Source organism: Pseudophryne corroboree, chromosome 2 (genome assembly GCF_028390025.1).
Source record: "Pseudophryne corroboree isolate aPseCor3 chromosome 2, aPseCor3.hap2, whole genome shotgun sequence".
Lineage (NCBI taxonomy): Eukaryota > Metazoa > Chordata > Amphibia > Anura > Myobatrachidae > Pseudophryne > Pseudophryne corroboree.
Genome location: NC_086445.1, coordinates 914,204,114 through 914,223,590, shown reverse-complemented (window position 1 = coordinate 914,223,590; position 19,477 = coordinate 914,204,114). Strand labels below are relative to the sequence as shown.

General features: G+C 45.9%; 1 protein-coding gene across 2 annotated transcripts in view; it reads right to left on the bottom strand.

The window, feature by feature from the left end:
* The window catches only part of DPH1 (diphthamide biosynthesis 1), a 552,655-nt gene that overhangs the window by 358,225 nt on the left and 174,953 nt on the right, over positions 1-19,477 (bottom strand). The window lies entirely within an intron of this gene.

Genomic DNA, 19,477 nt, shown 5'->3' with positions numbered 1-19,477 from the left:
CTGCACCCTTCAGTGCCGTTCTGTATGTGGGAGCATAGCGCGCAGCGCAACCGCTGCGTGGTACCTCAAAAGCAGTCTTCTGCCGTCACTGAAGTCTTCTGATCTTCTTTTACTCACCCGGCTTCTTTCTTCTAGCTCTGCAAGGGGGGGTGACGGCGCGGCTCCGGGAACGAGCAGCTAGGCGTACCAAGTGATCGGATCCTCTGGAGCTAATGGTGTCCAGTAGCCTAAGGAGCAGAGCCTTTGAACTCACAGAAATAGGTCTGCTTCTCTCCCCTCAGTCCCACGATGCAGGGAGCCTGTTGCCAGCAGGTCTCCCTAAAAATAATAAACCTAACAAAGTCTTTTCAGAGAAACTCAGTAGAGCTCCCCTGTGTGTGACCAGTCTCACTGGGCACAGAATCTAAACTGGCGTCTGGAGGAGGGGCATAGAGGGAGGAGCCAGTTCACACCCATTCAAAGTCTTAAAGTGTGACCATGTCTCCTGCGGATCCCGTCTATATCCGATGGTTCTAGAAGCATCCCCAGCACCCTCTAGGACGTATGAGAAAATGTGTTTTTGTTGTTAGGCTGTAATCTCAGAGACAAATAGCGATGCGTGATTGTTGCCGATGAGCCAAAACATTATAAAATGTCTTTAGCATCTACCAGACCACTGTTGGTAGAAGTTCAAAATAGTTAACTTGGGGTGTTATTCAGAGCTGTTAGAAAACCAAAAAAGCACACTGATGGGCAAAACCATATTGCAATGCAGGTGGGGCAGATGTAACATGTGCAGAGAGAGTTAGATTCAGGTGGGTTATTTTGATTCTGTGAATGGTAAATGCTACAGTAGCTGCTTCATTTTTACACCGCAATTTAGATTTCAGTTTGAACACACCCCACCCAAATCTAAATCTCTCTGCACATGTAGTGAAACATGGTTTTGCACATTAGTATGCTTTTTTGGTTTGCTGAATACCCTGATAAACCCCTAGGAGCATTACAACAATCTGCCGTTCTGGAAAAGTTGTGAACAGACATCTGGCCTTTATCAAAGTCAGGTCTTTACACCTATCCATATCTTCTGCATTCAACATTGTGACAAATGCTGGGTACACACCAGTACGAATCTAAGGACGACTGCAAAATTTCGACACATCGGATAGATATATTATTAGTAAAAATTTCAATTATGTACCTTTCACCAATGATAACGATCTGATGCGCAGTCCCATGGTAGTTTGTCGTATCTTTAGATCTTCCCTGCTGCAGGGAAGATCTTAAGCTATTAGCAGCAAATTTGCTAGCAGTTGGGCAAAACCATGTGCACTGCAGGTGTGGCAGATATAACATGTGCAGAGAGAGTTAGATTTGGGTGGGTTATATTGTCTCTGTGCAGGGTAGATACTGGCTGCTTTTTTTACACTGCAATTTAGATTTCAGTTTGAACACACCCCACCCAAATCTAACTCTCTCTGCACATGTTATATCTGCCACCCCCCTCCCCACCCCCCCCACCCCTCACCCAAGGTTTTGCCCAACTGCTAACACATTTTCTGCGATCAACTCTGAATTAGGCCCATTGTTACAGATTTTTCACTATATAGTTTGCCAAGGACTGCCAGGGAACTGGCGAGGAGTTCAAGGGAAATTTTTAACGACATTTTTATGGCTCCACAAGTGTTTTGCAGCGCCATACATACAACAGAACAATACAGGGTATACAGAACTTAACATTACAGAAAAACTAAAATAGAGCACAGGTAACAATTGGCAACACAGTTCTCAGTACACAATACAGATGAGCTGTAAGGTAGCAAAGGAACAATTGGCGCACTACTAGGAGCGAGCAGACGTTAGAAGAGGTGAACAGTCACAAGCAAGAGAAAATGCAAGCAGTTCCCTAAGCCACAGCATGATTGGCACTGGATGGGCAGCATTCTCAAAAACAGGAGCGTGACGGACCAGTTTTCGAAGAGTTGACCATATCTTAGTCATGGAATATAGTTTAATATTCATATTTAATAGTGAGATAGCCTGGTGGTGGTCATATTGAATGAAATCCTTACCCTCTTTATACTGTATATCTACTGTAAGGGGGTCACCTTTTAGGACACCGCAGAACAATCCAGACGGGGAATGAGCACCGTTTCAAATGTTTTATACTAGAAAGTGGTAAAGCCAAAGGCAGATGCAGATATTTGGAAGTTATGAGAATGGGTGGGTTCCCGAGTGTGAATAAAGCTGGGTACACCTATACAATAACCAGGCTGATCAACCGATAAGATTGTAAAAGGTGTGTATGCAGGAGCATTATCCCACAAAACACTCCGTCATAAATCGGGAGGTCGCATTCTATGTGCAATTTAATATTTCAGATAGCTGAGCTCCCAATCCCAAACTGATCGGATTTAATCCGATCAACCAAGTGTTACTGTACCTCAAGCTTTACAATCATAAAAACATGAGAAGCCATTGGCATAACCTAACGAATCACCGGTGGTAGTAAGGTAAAGAACTGAGGTTAACCACACACACACACACACAAAAAACAAATACAAAACACAATAAACCATAAAAGTGGAACTGTAATTGTCATGGGATGAGGGAAAAGGGGAGAAGAGAATGGGAGTGTTCTGCTAGACATAGCATAGATGAGCATACAGTGCATCCGAAAAGCATTCACAACGCTTCACTTTTTCCTCATTTTGTTATGTTACAGACTTATTGCAAAATGAAATAAACTCATTTTTCCCCTCAAAATTCTACACAGAATACCCCATAATGACAATGTGAAAAAAAATTTTTTTTTGGAGATTTTTGCAAATTGATAAAAAAAAAAAAAAGAAACGAAGAAATCACATGTACGTAAGTATTCACAGCCTTTGCTCAATACTTTGTTGATACACCAGTGGCAGCAATTACATCCTCAAGTCTTTTTGAATATGACGCCACAAGTTTGGCACACCTATCTTGGGGCAGTTTCACCCATTCCTCTTTGCAGCACATATCAAACTCCATCAGGTTGGATGGGAAGTGTCGGCACACAGCCATTTTCAGATCTCTCCAAAGATGTTCAATTGGATTCAAGTTTGGGATTTGGCTGGGCCACTCAAGAACATTCACAGAGAAGTCCTGAAGCCACTCCTTTGATATCTTGGCTGTGTGCTTAGGGTCCTCCTGCTGAAAGATGAACAGTCGCCCCAGTCTGAGGTCAAGAGCCCTCTGGAGCAGGTTTTCATCCAGGATGTCTCTGTACATTGCTGCATTCGTCTTTCCCCGTATTCAGATTAGTCTCCCAGTTCCTGCCCCTGAAAAACATCCCCACAACATGATGCTGCCACCACCATGCATCACTGTAGGGATAGTGCATGGTTTCCCCCAAACATGACGCCTGGCATTCACGCCAAGGAGTTCAATCTTTGTCTCATCAGGCAAGAGAATTTTGTTTCTCATGGTTTGAAAGTCCTTCGGGTGCAGTTTGGCAAACTCCAGGCGGGCTGTCATGTGCTTTTTACTAAGGAGTGGCTTCCGTCTGGCCACAATACATACAGGCCTGATTGGTAGATTGCTGCAGAGATGGTTGTCCTTCTGGAAGGTTCTCCTCTCTCCACAGTAGCTCTGACAGAGTGACCATCGGGTTTTTGGTCACCTCCCTGACTAAGGCCCTTCTCCCCTGATCGCTCGGTTTAGACGACTTGCCACTCTAGGAAGAGTCCTGGTTGTTCTGAACTTCTTCCACTTATGGATGATGCAGGCCACTGTGCTCGTTGGGACCTTTAAAGCAGCTGATATTTTTCGGTACCATTTCCCCAGATTTGTGCCTTGAGACAATCCTGTCTCGGAGGTCTACAGACAATTCCTTTGACTTCATACTTGGTTTGTGCTCACACATGCACTATCAAGTGTGGGACCATATATAGACAGGTGTGTGCCTTTCCAAATCATGTCCAATCAACTCAATTTACCACAGGTGGACTCCAATTAAGTTGTAGAAACATCTCAAGGATGATCAGTGGAAACAGGACGTATGGCAAAAGCTGTGAATACTTATGTACATGTGATTTCTTAGTTTTTTTATTTTTAATACATTTGCACAAATCTCAAAAAAAACTTTTTTCCCGTTGTCATTATGGAGTATTGTGTGTAGAATTTTGAGGGAAAAAATTAATTTATTCCATTTTGGAACAAGTCTGTAACATAACAAATTGTGGAAAAAGTGAAGCGCTATGAACACTTTCCGGATGCACTGTACTTCAAATAAATTTAGACACAGTATAAAGCTTAATAACCCTGCTTTTAAATATGGTGGAGTTTTCATAAAAAATAGGATTTTAGTTACCTACCGGTAAAATCCTTTTCTCGTAGTCCGTAGAGGATGCTGGGGTTCACATTAGTACCATGGGGTATAGACGGGTCCACTAGGCGCCATTGGCACTTTAAGAGTTTGAGAGTGTGGGCTGGCTCCTCCCTCTATGCCCCTCCTACCAGACTAAGTCTAGAAACTGTGCCCGAGAAGGCGGACATCTTCGAGAGAAGGATTATACACAGATAGTGGCGAGATTCATACCAGATCACACATACAAGGCAAACCAAGCTAACTAGCTTGAAACTCAGCAACCGCTGAAACATTACTTACCAAGTAACAATGGAGTATTCAACTAAAGTTGTACTGAACCAGATAACCACTGCAGAAAAACGAAGCGCTGGACGGGCGCCCGGCATCCTCTACGGACTACGAGAAAAGGATTTACCGGTAGGTAATTAAAATTCTATTTTCTCTTCCGTCCTAGAGGATGCTAGGGTCCACATTAGTACCATGGGGATGTACCAAAGCTCCCAGAACGGGAGGGAGAGCGTGGAGGCTCCTGCAGAACCAATTGACCAAACTTCAGGTCCTCAGAAGCCAAAGCATCAAACTTGTAAAACTTTGCAAACGTGTTCGACCCAGACCAAGTAGCCACTCGGCAGAGTTGTAAAGCCGAGACACCCCGGGCAGCCGCCCAGGAAGAACCCACCTTACGAGTAGAGTGGGCCTTAACAGAATACGCATGCTGGATAGTGAACCTGATCCAGCAAGAGATCGTCTGCTTAGAAGCAGGACACACAATTGTCTTGGGATCATACAGGACAAAACAGAGAGTCTGATTTTCTGTGACGAGCAGTCCTCCTCACATAGATTTTTAGAGCCTTTACAACATCTAAAGACTTTGATGAAATTGAGGAGTCAGTCGCAAATGGCACCACAATAGGTTGGTTGATATGAAATGCCGACACAACCTTCAGAAGAAACCGCTGACGCGTCCGGAGCTCAGCTATGTCTTCATGGAAGATCAAGTACGGGCTGTACATGACAAAGCCCCCAACTCCGACACACGTCTAGCAGAAGCCAAGGCCAACAAAGTGACAGTCTTCCACGTGAGAAACTTGACCTCAACCTCCTGTAGAGGCTCAAACCAGTCCGACTGAAGGAACTGCAACACCACGTTAAGATCCCATGGCACCGTAGGGCGGTACAAAGGGAGGTTGGATGTGCAGAACTCCCTTGAAAAAAGTCTGAAACTCAGGGAGGGCAGCCAACTGTTTCTGGAAGAAAATGGATAGAGCTGAAATCTGAACCTTCACAGATCCTAACCTCAGGCCCATACCCACACCTGCTTGCAGGAAGAGGAGAAACCGTCCCAGTTGAAACTCCACCGTAGGAAACTTCTTGGACTCGCACCAAGATACATATTTTTTCCAAATACGATGGTAATGTTTAGACGTTACTCCTTTCCTAGCCTGTATCAGGGTAGGAATAACCTTGTTCGGAATGCCCTTCCAAGCCAGTATCTGGCGTTCAACCTCCATGCCGTCAAACGTAGCCGTGGTAAGTCTTGATAGGCGAACGGCCCCTGCTGTAGCAGGTCCTCCCGAAGAGGAAGAGGCCTTGGCTCTTCTAGCAGTAGATCCAGAAGATCCGCGTACCAAGTCCTTCTTGGCCAGTCTGGAGCAATGTGGATCGCTTGAACTCTTGATCTCCTTATGAGCTTTAGAACTCTTGGAATGAGTGGAAGTGGTGGAAACACGTACACCGACTGGAATACCCATGGAGTAACTAGGGCGTCCACTGCATGCGGGTCCCTCGACCTGGAACAATATCGCCAAAGCTTCATGTTGAGACGAGAGGCCATCATGTCTATTTGGGGTACACCCCAAAGATCTGTTATCTCCATGAACACCTCTGGATGGAGACCCCACTCCCCTGGATGGAGATTGTGGCTGCTGAGGAAGTCCGCTTCCCAGTTGTCTATTACCGGAATGAAGATTGCCGACAGCGCCAGCACATCTTTTTCTGTCTAGAAGAGGATTCTTGTTACCTCTGAATAGCTCTGCTATTCGTTCCGCCAAGTCAGTTTATGTAAGCCACTGTCGTTACACTGTCCAACTGCACTTGAATGGCCCAATTTCTGAGAAGATGGGCCGCTTGGAGAAGACAGTTGTAGACGGCTCTTAGTTCCAGAATGTTTATCGGCAGGACGGCTTCCAGACTTCACCACCTTCCTTGGAAGGTTTCCCCTTGAGTGACTGCGCCCCAGCCCTGGAGACTTGCATCCGTGGTCAGAAGGATCCAGTCCTGAATCCCGAACCTGCGGCCCTCCAGAAGATGAGGTAATTGTAGCCACCAGAGGAGTGAAATCCTGGCCTTTGGTGACAGATGAATTCTCTGGGGCATCTGAAGATGAGATCCCGACCACTTGTCCAGGAGATCAAGCTGGAAGGACAGAGCATGAAACTTCCCATACTACAGAGCCTCGTAAGAGGCCACCATCTTCCCCAGAAGGCGAATGCACTGATGAACAGACACCCGGGCTGGCTACAGGACATCACGGACCATTGTTTGTATCACCAATGCTTTTTCCTCTGGAAGAAACACCCTCTGCACTTCTGTGTCAAGGATCACTCCCAGAAGGGACAACCTCCTGGTTGGTTCCAAATGTGATTTTAGAAGATTCAGGATCCAACCGTGTTCTCTGAGTAGATGGGTTGTGAGAACAATGGACTGTAACAGCTTCTCCTTGGACGATGCCTTTATCAGCAGATCGTCCAGATATGGAATTATGTTCACCCCCTGACTGCGGAGAACCCTCATCTCTGCCATCACCTTGGTGAATACCCGCGGTGCTGTGGAGAGGCCGAATGGCAGGGCCTGGAATTGGAAATGACAGTCCAACATTGCAAATCGGAGATAAGCTTGATGTGGCGGCAAAAATAAGATTTTACTCACCGGTAAATCTATTTCTCGTAGTCCGTAGTGGATGCTGGGAACTCCGTAAGGACCATGGGGAATAGACGGGCTCCGCAGGAGACTGGGCACTCTAAAAGAAAGATTAGGTACTATCTGGTGTGCACTGGCTCCTCCCTCTATGCCCCTCCTCCAGACCTCAGTTAGGATACTGTGCCCGGAAGAGCTGACACAATAAGGAAAGATTTTGAATCCCGGGTAAGACTCATACCAGCCACACCAATCACACCGTATAACTCGTGATACTATACCCAGTTAACAGTATGAAATATAACTGAGCCTCTCAACAGATGGCTCAACAATAACCCTTTAGTTAGGCAATAACTATATACAAGTATTGCAGACAATCCGCACTTGGGATGGGCGCCCAGCATCCACTACGGACTACGAGAAATAGATTTACCGGTGAGTAAAATCTTATTTTCTCTGACGTCCTAGTGGATGCTGGGAACTCCGTAAGGACCATGGGGATTATACCAAAGCTCCCAAACGGGCGGGAGAGTGCGGATGACTCTGCAGCACCGAATGAGAGAACTCAAGGTCCTCCTCAGCCAGGGTATCAAATTTGTAGAATTTAGCAAACGTGTTTGCCCCTGACCAAGTTGCAGCTCGGCAAAGTTGTAAAGCCGAGACCCCTCGGGCAGCCGCCCAAGATGAGCCCACTTTCCTCGTGGAATGGGCTGTTACTGATTTAGGATGCGGCAATCCAGCCGCAGAATGCTCCAGCTGAATTGTGCTACAAATTCAGCGAGCAATAGTCTGCTTAGAAGCAGGAGCACCTATTTTGTTGGGTGCCTACAGGATAAAAAACGAGTCAGTTTTCCTGACTCCAGCCGTCCTGGAAATATAAATTATTAAGGCCCTGACTACGTCCAGTAACTTGGAATCTTCCAAGTCCCTAGTAGCCGCAGGCACTACAATAGGTTGGTTCAAGTGAAAAGCTGATACCACCTTAGGGAGAAACTGGGGACGAGTCCTCAATTCTGCCCTATCCATATGGAAAATCAGATAAGGGCTTTTACATGACAAAGCCGCCAATTCTGACACACGCCTGGCCGAAGCCAAGGCCAATAACATGACCACTTTCCACGTGAGATATTTCAAATCCACAGTTTTAAGTGGCTCAAACCAATGTGATTTTAAGAAACTCAACACCACGTTGAGATCCCAAGGTGCCACAGAAGGCACAAAAAAGGGGCTGAATATGTAGCACTCCCTTTACAAATGTCTGAACTCCAGGCAGTGAAGCCATTCCTTTCTGGAAGAAAATCGACAGAGCCGAAATCTGGACCTTAATGGAACCCAAATTTAGGCCCATAGTCACTCCTGACTGTAGGAAGTGCAGAAAACGACCCAGCTGAAATTCCTCTGTTGGGGCCTTCCTGGCCTCACACCACGCAACATATTTTCGCCAAATACGGTGATAATGGTTTGCGGTTACTTCTTTCCTGGCTTTTATCAGCGTAGGAATGACTTCCTCCGGAATTCCCTTTTGCTTTAGGATCCGGAATTCAACCGCCATGCCGTCCAACGCAGTCGCGGTAAGTCTTGGAACAGACAGGGCCCCTGCTGTAGCAGATCCTGTCTGAGCGGTAGAGGCCATGGGTCCTCTGATATTATTTCTTGAAGTTCTGGGTACCAAGCTCTTCTTGGCCCATCCGGAACCACGAGTATCGTTCTTACTCCTCGTTTTCTTATTATTCTCAGTACCTTTGGTATGAGAGGCAGAGGAGGGAATACATAAACCGACTGGTACACCCACGGTTTCACTAGACCGTCCACAGCTATTGCCTGAGGGCCCCTTGACCTGGCGCAATATCTAGTTTTTTGTTTAGGCGGGACGCCATCATCATGTCCACCTGTGGCCTTTCCCAACGGCTTACCAACAGTTGGAAGACTTCTGGATGAAGTCCCCACTCTCCCGGGTGTCGGTCGTGTCTGCTGAGGAAGTCTGCTTCCCAGTTGTCCACTCCCGGAATGAACACTGCTGACAGTGCTAAGACGTGATTTTCCGCCCATCGGAGAATCCTTGTGGCTTCTGCCATCACCATCCTGCTTCTTGTGCCGCCCTGTCGGTTTACATGGGCGACTGCCGTGATGTTGTCTGATTGGATCAGTACCGGCTGGTTTTGAAGCAGAGGCCTTGCCAGACTTAGGGCATTGTAAATGGCCCTCAGTTCCAGAATATTTATGTGTAGGGACGACTCCTGACTTGACCAAAGTCCTTGGAAAATTCTTCCCTGTGTGACTGCCCCCCAGCCTCGAAGGCTGGCATCCGTGGTTACCAGGACCCAGTCCTGTATGCCGAATCTGCGGCCCTCTTGAAGATGAGCACTCTGCAGCCACCACAGTAGAGATACCCTGGTCCTTGGAGACAGGGTTATCAGCCGATGCATCTGAAGATGCGATTCCGACCACTTGTCCAAGATGTCCCACTGAAAGGTTCTTGCATGGAACCTGCCGAATGGAATTTTGCTTCGTAAGAAGCTACCATTTTTCCCAGGACTCGTGTGCAGTGATGCACCGATACCTGTTTTGGTTTCAGGAGGTCTCTGACTAGAGATGACAGCTCCTTGGCTTTCTCCTGCGGGAGAAACACTTTTTTCTGTTCTGTGTCCAGAACCATCCCCAGGAACAGCAGGCGTGTGGTAGGAACCAGCTGTGACTTTGGAATGTATAGAATCCATCCGTGCTGTTGTAGCACTTCCCGAGATAGTGCTACTCCGACCAACAACTGCTCCATGGACCTCGCCTTTATAAGGAGATCGTCCAAGTACGGGATAATTAAAAACTCCCTTTTTTCGAAGGAGTATCATCATTTCTGCCATTACCTTGGTAAAGACCCTCGGTGCCGTGGACAGTCCAAACGGCAGTGTTTGGAATTGGTAATGGCAATCCTGTACCACAAATCTGAGGTACTCCTGGTGAGGATGGTAAATGGGGACATGTAGGTAAGCATCCTTGATGTCCAGGGATACCATGTAATCCCCCTCCTCCAGGCTTGCAATAACCGCCCTGAGCGATTCCATCTTGAACTTGAATTTTTTTATGTATGTGTTCAAGGACTTCAAATTTAAAATGGGTCTCACCGAATCGTCCGGTTTCGGTACCACAAACAGTGTGGAATAGTAACCCCGTCCTTGTTGAAGTAGGGGCACCTTGACTATCACCTGCTGGGAATACAGCTTGTGAATTGCCTCTAGCACAGCCTCCCTGCCTGAGGGAGTTGTCGGCAAGGCAGATTTGAGGAAACGGCGGGGGGGAGACGCCTCGAATTCCAGCCTGTACCCCCGAGATACTACTTGAAGGATCCAGGGATCCACCTGTGAGCGAGCCCACTGATCGCTGAAATTTTTGAGGCGGCCCCCCGCCGTACCTGGCTACGCCTGTGGAGCCCCCGCGTCATGCGGTGGACTCAGAGGAAGCGGGGGAAGAATTTTGATTCTGGGAACTGGCTGACTGGTGCAGCTTTTTCCCTCTTCCCTCGTCTCTGTGCAGAAAGGAAGCGCCTTTGACCCGCTTGCTTTTCTGAAGCCGAAAGGACTGTACCTGATAATACAGTGCTTTCTTAGGCTGTGAGGAAACCTGAGGTAAAAAATTTTCTTCCCAGCTGTTGCTGTGGATACGAGGTCCCAGAGACCATCCCCAAACAATTCCTCACCCTTATAAGGCTCTATGTGCCTTTTAAAGTCAGCATCACCTGTCCAGTGTCGGGTCTCTAATACCCTCCTGACAGAATGGACATTGCATTAATTCTGGATGCCAGCCGGCAAAATATCCCTCTGTGCATCCCTCATATATAAGACGACGTCTTATGTTCGCAAAATAGTATCCCTGTTTGACAGGGTTACAGACCACGCTGCAGCAGCACTATCTGCAGGTCTCAGTCTAGTACCTGAGTGTGTAAATACAGACTTCAGGATAGCCTCCTGCTTTTTATCAGCAGGTACCTTCAAAGTGGCCGTATCCTAAGACGGCAGTGCCACCTTTTTTGACAAACGTGTGAGCGCCTTATCCACCCTAGGGGATATCTCCCAGCGTAACTTATCCTCTGGCGGGAAAAGGTACGCCATCAGTAACTTTTTAAAAATTATCAGTTTCTTATCGGGGGAACCCACGCTTTTTCACACTTCATTCACTCTGATAAAGCTAAATATTTATCGTATATAAAACACTTTAAGAGGTCTAAGAACACTGTACGCTATCTACGTAAGAAGTACCGTAAGGGTACGCAAGTTGTGTAGCGATCGCTCAACCGTAGTCGAGACGCTCAAGCGTCACGTTCGCTTACGGCCCAGTGATCACAGGCAGGCACGCTATTGGCTGCCGACTAACGTAATGATTCGCTATAGCGTAGCGTACGCTCGGGACCACGAGGAGATCACCAGCGGTGCAGACGCTTACAACGTTAAAACCTTTATATCTATACCTTTAACAATGAGATACACAGTATACCTTAGTGTAGAGACAGAGTGTAAGTGCAACCTGGTGTAACCTGATTAACTACAAAGCTGCTTGAGCGTCACCGACGCTCAGAGAATACTTAACCCTATAAAGAATACACAGATACCTGGGCTTAGGGTCCAAAACCTATTATATGTATTATAACTATTATACTTGCAAAAGGAATCACAGTACAAATGATACACTACAATATAACATAGACTAACTAACCAGATAACTACACGGGAAATACAATACAATACAATTAAAGGAAAATACGAGAGAAAGAGTAGGGAGAGAGAGAGAGAGATGGCTCACAGTAAGACAATATGATTACGGAGAAAACTTACGCACAAGGGGAACGATCGCATGCGCCTCGATATCCAGCTCCCGATTATCAGCAATGAGAACCGTTGATGAGAGTGAATCTGGATATGGTCGGCCTGCCTATTTATGCCCCACACACAATACAATTCAATGGTCCCTACAATCTCATTGTCCATTGGACACAGGAATTCGGCTTCGCATTATAACAAAAGGTCATAGGTTGATTCATACAGGTGGGCTGTGACTGTTTCCAACTGTTCAGGTGGGTGGGATACTGGGTTTCCCGCCGCATGACTAAGTAAGAACAAATAATAGTAAATGGACATAAACTTCTTATGTCCATAACCATTCGCACGAGCGATTAATCCGCTCCAAACCAACACCGGAATATTGCTATTTAAATACTCTTCCGATGGGTACCAAACACTACTGTATGACCCCTGTTAGACCCTTCGTACAATACAAAGAGGGATCTCTCTGTTCAGGAACATGCTATGTTAACCAAACTTTCAGAATCTATCAAAGGGACCATGATCTATAAAATACCTTATTAGTGAAAATATGTAACGACTGAGTCGCACGCTACGACTACACAAACTTTACCGTAAATGCGCATACCGAGCACCAGCGGGTGCACGCAACAGCGGGTATGCGCACTCACAGGAGAGCGCACGCATGCGCAGCGCGGACCTGAATGAGGTGCAAATATGGCAGTGTGCATAGAGATATTTTTCTGACTTTGACAGTCCACCCTTTGGCAGTCAATAATAACTGCCACTTCCTGAAAACATTTCAAGAGGAGAAAAATATATGTTAGGGGTTAATTCATTTCCATGGTTGGGTAAGGGAGGAGAGAGGAGTAGGTGGGAAGAGGGTATGACCTAGTGAGATAGCAGAAGCATGTGTGTATGAGTCCATGTTTGGGGGGTCATGTATCATCGTGCCGTACGTGTTGTACATCAAGCTTCAAGGTATTGCGAAGTATACATTTGAATTCCTTCTTATCCCGTATTAAGGGTCTGTGGATGGGCTGTCAAACTTTACCGAGCTCTTTTCGGATTTTGAACAAAATGGGGAGCACATTTTAGTTGATGATACATGATTAGGGGAGGTATGTGGTTGCTGATATTTGTACCTGTATTCCCTATCGACTATGTGTGTCATTACCTGAGGGTTGTAGAGATGAAGATAAAGAACACTTATGGAAAATGCAGTAGTATTCTATGTCAGGTTAATGTACATCTGTCGGTTGAAGTTTTGTTCGGTATCAGTTGAAAGTCGTCTTCTTTGCGCTGTGTTGCCCATTAGGTGTGAGCAAAAAGCTTTGTCAATGCCATTAGATTTACAAAAAATGTTGGGCTAGCGTAAGTTTAAGAATTCTAGGGAAACTGGGGATCCATGGCAAAGTTCATCAAATGTCCATATCTCAAGTGGTCAAAACTTCTTCTTTGGTCTATCCGTTGTCTGTATAGCGTCTCGTCAACTTCCTCGTCCAAGGGGGTCTTTTTATCTTGGAGAAAAGCAGAAAAAAAACAGGTGAAAGAAACGGACCGTATAATCGCATTTTCATTACATCATTGTTTCTATCATTGGGTCATAAATCAAATCCAGGTTAATTACAGTTTCCTCACTCCTCAAACTCATTACCCTGGTACGATGTTTGCACTTCATTAAAGCCTGACCGCATCTAAATATCAATCCAATCGATATGACAACACCTAAGATACATAGGAGAAACTTCCCAACATCCATTATGACTCCTTGAGCCCAGTCTCCCAAACCGGAGAACCAATTTCGCGGGTTCAACCATGACACCCAACCAGTCAGCTCATTACCTACAGCAGCAAGAGTGAGATTGTGTTTTCGGCGAAATTCCCACTTCAATTGGAGAATATCGTCCATCTTTTGGTCTATGACCTCGACCGGATCCTCGGTGCTATTTGTGATATACGTGCAACACTTCACGCCGTACTGTGTTGCCAATGTAACACAATATCCACCTGTCACTGCTGTGAGGTAATTAAGAACCATTCTATGCTGCACCAGTTCTGTTTTATAAGCTTGAAGGTCCCTTCCAGTATATCTAAACGTGTCATCATACATTTCAGTGATATTATCTAACAAATTTGCGAGCGCCGATATGTATTTATAATTTAGCACTCCTCTAGCGGTGCGGGTGAAATCTAACGCGATTAAGAATTGAATCCCGGTGGATTCACTTATCAGATCAGAGGCCGGATGCTCTGTCTTCTCTATCAGGTGCCTTTTAACAACGTGCTCGTAATGGGTGTGAGTATAAGGAGCTTGGGCACCACGATGTATGTCTTTCATTTTATCATGTGTTACAGTCATTACTTCAGGCAATACTTTTCCAATATAACACAATCCTTCAGAGTTTGGGGCAAGCCACTTGTACGCCTTTCTCCCGCATATGAAATATGCATCATCGGGGAGAACATATGGGACGGAGAAGGACATAACCATATTACACACCTTCCAGGTGAAATCTCCTAACCCTAATTCTTCCATCTGCTTAATACACGTATCAGGTTGTACGATATGTGCACAGTATCCTGGTGATACTTCTCCAACTCTCGTAATCCAATTTCCTAAGGTGTACCTATACCGGAAAGATTTTCCTCTACTAGCTATGTGGCGTACAAGCTCTGTATCTGTAGGCATTCTATCTGCTCTATGCGAAAAGGTCATGGTGTGGTTACTCCATGACACTTCCCAATTTCCCGGCTTTCTGGGATTAGAGATGTTGAAACATAATAGGGACCTATCCACATGGTATTGGTGGAGCTTCAAACTAGGAGGGCAGGAGATATTAAACCTCCTGTCCACCGGTCTCCCACCATTTAACTCAAGTACCTCCCCTATCGTTAAAGGAAATGGTACTAGCCCTGATTTGCTATGACCTTGAGGTACTTGAGAGCATACCCAACAATCTGTTTTGTTTAACACATTACCCACTAAGGAGTGATAGTCACTCAATGGATGCCGGTCCATATGGATATTAAAACTGGATTGGCATTTCTTAATGCACCCATCTTCAATGACATTGCTACAGAGCCTACAGATACAGTTTTCCTCAGCTAACAATCCGTCACAATTCCTTCTATGGTCAATGCTATCGGATCGTTTTCTGATACTCGCCTTTGCTTGTTGGTTAGGTTGATCTTGGAAAACTACGCCTCCATCTTTATCATCAGAACCCATTCCAGAACCTCTATCGACCTCCATGGTACTCTCGCCGGAACAGACTGCTCTGGTCAACATCATGGTTAACAGGAAAATCCGGATCACAGTCTCTTGGGGCAAGTCCATCTTATAGGAGGAAACGGAAAAGAATGAGAAGGAGGAAAAAGAAATTTGAGGGAGAGGGGATGGGAAGTGGAGGAAAACAATAAAAGGGAGTGGGGAGTCGACAACAGCTCTCGGTCTTCAAGGCTCAGGTGCCGCCTCAGTCCTCCTGGAACAGACACTCCAGTGATACAACCTCTACCATCTGTTCCTTATCACGGGACTTCTCTGGATCAGCAACCTTCTTGCAGTGGGATGAATGGACCCAAGTCTCTCTCTCAGCAACCTTCAATGCTGTAGTGCTAGTCAATAAGACCTGGTATGGTCCTTCCCATCTGTCAATAAGGCAACCTGAGCGTAGAAAATTCCGTATCATTACATAATCCCCAGGTTCAATGTCATGACAATTACTATCAGGTAGATCAGGAATCACCAACTTCAGATTATCATTTTGATTCCTTAACTGTTTACTCATGTTAATCAAGTACTTTACAGTTACTTCATTGTTACACTTCAAATCATCCTGAGGGTTAATCATGACATGCGGTTGTCGACCAAACAAGATTTCAAAGGGAGACAGATTAAGGGGGGACCTGGGAGTGGTTCTGATACTGTACAATACAATGGGTAAAGCTTCTGGCCATGTCAATCCTGTCTCTGCCATCACTTTACTCAATTTATTTTTAATAGTGCTGTTCACTCTTTCGACCTTCGCACTCGCCTGTGGACGGTACGGAGTGTGCAGCTTGCTATCAATTCCCATCAACTTACACATTCCTTGAAAGACATCACCTGTAAAATGGGTACCCCTATCACTTTCGATTATTCTAGGGATACCATATCTACATACAAATTCCTGCACAATTTTCTTAGCAGTAAACATAGCGGTATTTGTAGCCGCAGGAAATGCTTCGACCCAATTTGAGAAAACATCTATACAAACAAGTACATATTTCAAATTCCGACAAGGGGGTAATTGTATAAAGTCAATTTGTATTACCTGGAAAGGGCCGCCGGCAGGTGGGATATGGGATGGTTCTGTAGGTATTGCCTTTCCAATATTCTTTCTCAAACAGGTAAGGCATGACATTGCTCTTTTACTCGCATGAGAGGAGAATCCTGGGGCGCACCAATATGCTCTCACCAATTTGCACATCCCTTCCTTGCCTAGATGAGTCAGCCCGTGAGCTGCTTCAGCCAGACATGGAAGATATGCTCTGGGGGCCACTGGTTTACCATGTCCATCCGTCCAGAGTCCTGAGGACTCCTGGCCATATCCCTTTGCCCTCCAGACTGCCCTTTCCTGTGTGGAACACAAATTTTGCATTTCACACAACTTCTGTGTGTTAATGGTATTAAATACCATCAATTGTGTGGTGTCTGTCTGTATGGGGGTAGCAGCTGCTAACTTAGCAGCTTCGTCTGCTCGGCTGTTACCAAGTGATACCGGGTCTTGGCTATATGTGTGTGCTTTACATTTGATAACAGCCACTCTGTCGGGTTCCTGTATCGCTGTTAGAAGCCTTTTTATGTGAGTTGCATGCGCTACCGGTGTACCAGCTGCCGTCATGAAATTTCTGAGACGCCATAGGGCTCCGAAATCATGGACTACCCCGAATGCGTATCTAGAATCGGTGTAGATATTGGCTGACTTACCCTTAGCCAATTCACATGCTCTGGTTAGGGCGACCAGTTCAGCAACCTGGGCTGAGTGAGGTGGGCCTAGCGGTTCCGCTTCTATGGTGTCTTGGTCATCTACGACTGCGTATCCAGTACACAAGTCTCCCGATTCTGTCTGTCTATGACAACTACCGTCCGTGTAGAACGTGAGTTCTGCATCTTCCAGTGGGTTGTCACTGATGTCAGGCCTTGCGGTAAAATTTTGGGTCAAATATTCCATACAATCATGTGTATCTTCCTTTATATTAAATCCTCCTTCCCCATCACTCTCACCTTCCACCCTTTGTGCCTGACCAGGCACACCTGGGAGATACGTTGCAGGATTTAATGCACTGCATCTCCTTATGGTGATGTTTACGGGGGCCATTAGTGCCAATTCCCATCTTGTAAACCTCGCTGATGAGACGTGTCTGGTTTGGGCAGAATTCAATAAGGCTGATACTGCATGTGGCGTATGGATTGTGAGGTTGTGGCCTAGCACGACATCTTCGCTTTTTGTCACTAGCAATGCTATCGCAGCAACGCTTCGCAAGCATGTGGGGAGGGATCGCGCTACCGTGTCTAGCTGAGCGCTGTAGTATGCAACTGGCCTACTGGCATCACCGTGTTTTTGGGTTAGTACACCTGCCGCGCAACCAGCACTTTCTGTTCCGTATAGTTCAAAGGGTTTTCCATAGTCTGGCATACCTAGTGCTGGTGCCTGTGTTAGGCACTGTTTAAGTCTCTCAAATGCTGTTTCGGACTCGTCTGTATGCGAAATCCTATCAGGTTTGTTTGAGGAGACCATTTCCTGCAAAGGTAACGCCAAAATGGAAAACCCTGGGATCCAATTACGGCAATACCCACACATTCCTAAAAACGTTCTGATCTGTTGCTGGGTTTGTGGCAGAGTCATGTCTCTAATTGCTTGGATTCTATCAGCGGTCAGGTGTCTCAGTCCTTGTGTTAGACAGTGTCCCAAATATTTTACCTTAGTTTGGCATAATTGTAACTTGTCTTTGGACACCTTGTGTCCGGTGTCTGAAAGATGAAACAGGAGCTGTTTCGTATCCTTCAGAGATGCTTCCAGTGAATCTGAACACAGCAGTAAATCGTCCACATACTGTATCAATACTGATCCACTGTCTGGTTGGAAAGACTGTAAACAATCATGCAAAGCCTGAGAAAATATACTTGGACTATCTATGAAACCTTGGGGTAATCGAGTCCACGTGTATTGGACTCCTCTGTATGTAAATGCAAACAAATATTGGCTGTCAGGGTGCAGAGGTACCGAAAAGAAAGCGGAGCAGAGGTCAATAACAGTGAAAAATTTGGCAGTGGGAGGGATTTGCATTAGGATGACAGCTGGATTTGGCACTACGGGGAACTGACTCTCAACTATTTTGTTAATCCCCCTTAGATCCTGCACTAGTCTGTAACCCCTCCCCCCACTCTTTTTAACAGGGAAGATGGGACTATTGGCAGTGCTGAACGTTCTTACCAGAATGCCCTGTTGTAGCAAGCGCTCTATTACTGGGAAAACTCCTAACTCCACCTCTGGCTTCAGAGGGTACTGTGGGATTTTTGGAGCTATCCTACCATCTTTTACTTGTACAACTACTGGAGCTACGTTTGCCATTAATCCAGTGTCTTGTCCGTCTTTTGTCCAAAGTGACTCTGGTATCTGAGATGTCATCTCTTCTATTTGGGATGGATTCCTATTTGTCATAATGGTATGTGACATTAATTTTGATGGGGAGTCTAACATGTCTCGCACTTCCTGAGCGTGTTTCTCAGGTATGTCCAAGAATACACCTTCAGGAGTACAATAAATGACGCACCCCATTTTACACAGTAAGTCTCTTCCCAGGAGATTGGTTGGTGCCGATGCAGCCAGCAAAAAGGAATGCTTGGTATGCAAAGGCCCTATTGTAATCTCGGCTGGTTTGCTAACAGGGTAGTGCTGGACTACTCCTGTTACTCCCATGGCTGGAATTGTCCTACCAGTGGTTCTCATGCCCACTGTCGAATTTATCACTGACTTGGCCGCCCCTGTGTCTACAAGAAAGTTTAAAGTTTTACCAGCTACATTAATTGCGATCTCGGGTTCACTTCCAAGGTTGGCAATCAATTTTACTGGCTGCAGATTACAGGTATGGCCACACCCCTATTGGGTATGGTGACCTTCCTGAATCCCGCTGGCAGCAACTACTTGTGAGGGAGTTAGCTGGGAACTACCAGAGGCATGCCAGTCTCTGTTCGGGGGATATCTTTTTGTTTCCCCTGTATGTGGCTCATAACTCCGTTTCTGTGGACCCCGATCCCAATGTCGTGTGTCGTGTCGTTGTCTAGGGGGTTGGTATGAGTTTCGTGGATTCTTTACTCTACAATCTCGTGCCATGTGTCCCTGTTTGTGACAAGAATAACAAGTAACCATACTTGACTTACCCACAGGATTTGGTGATACAAACA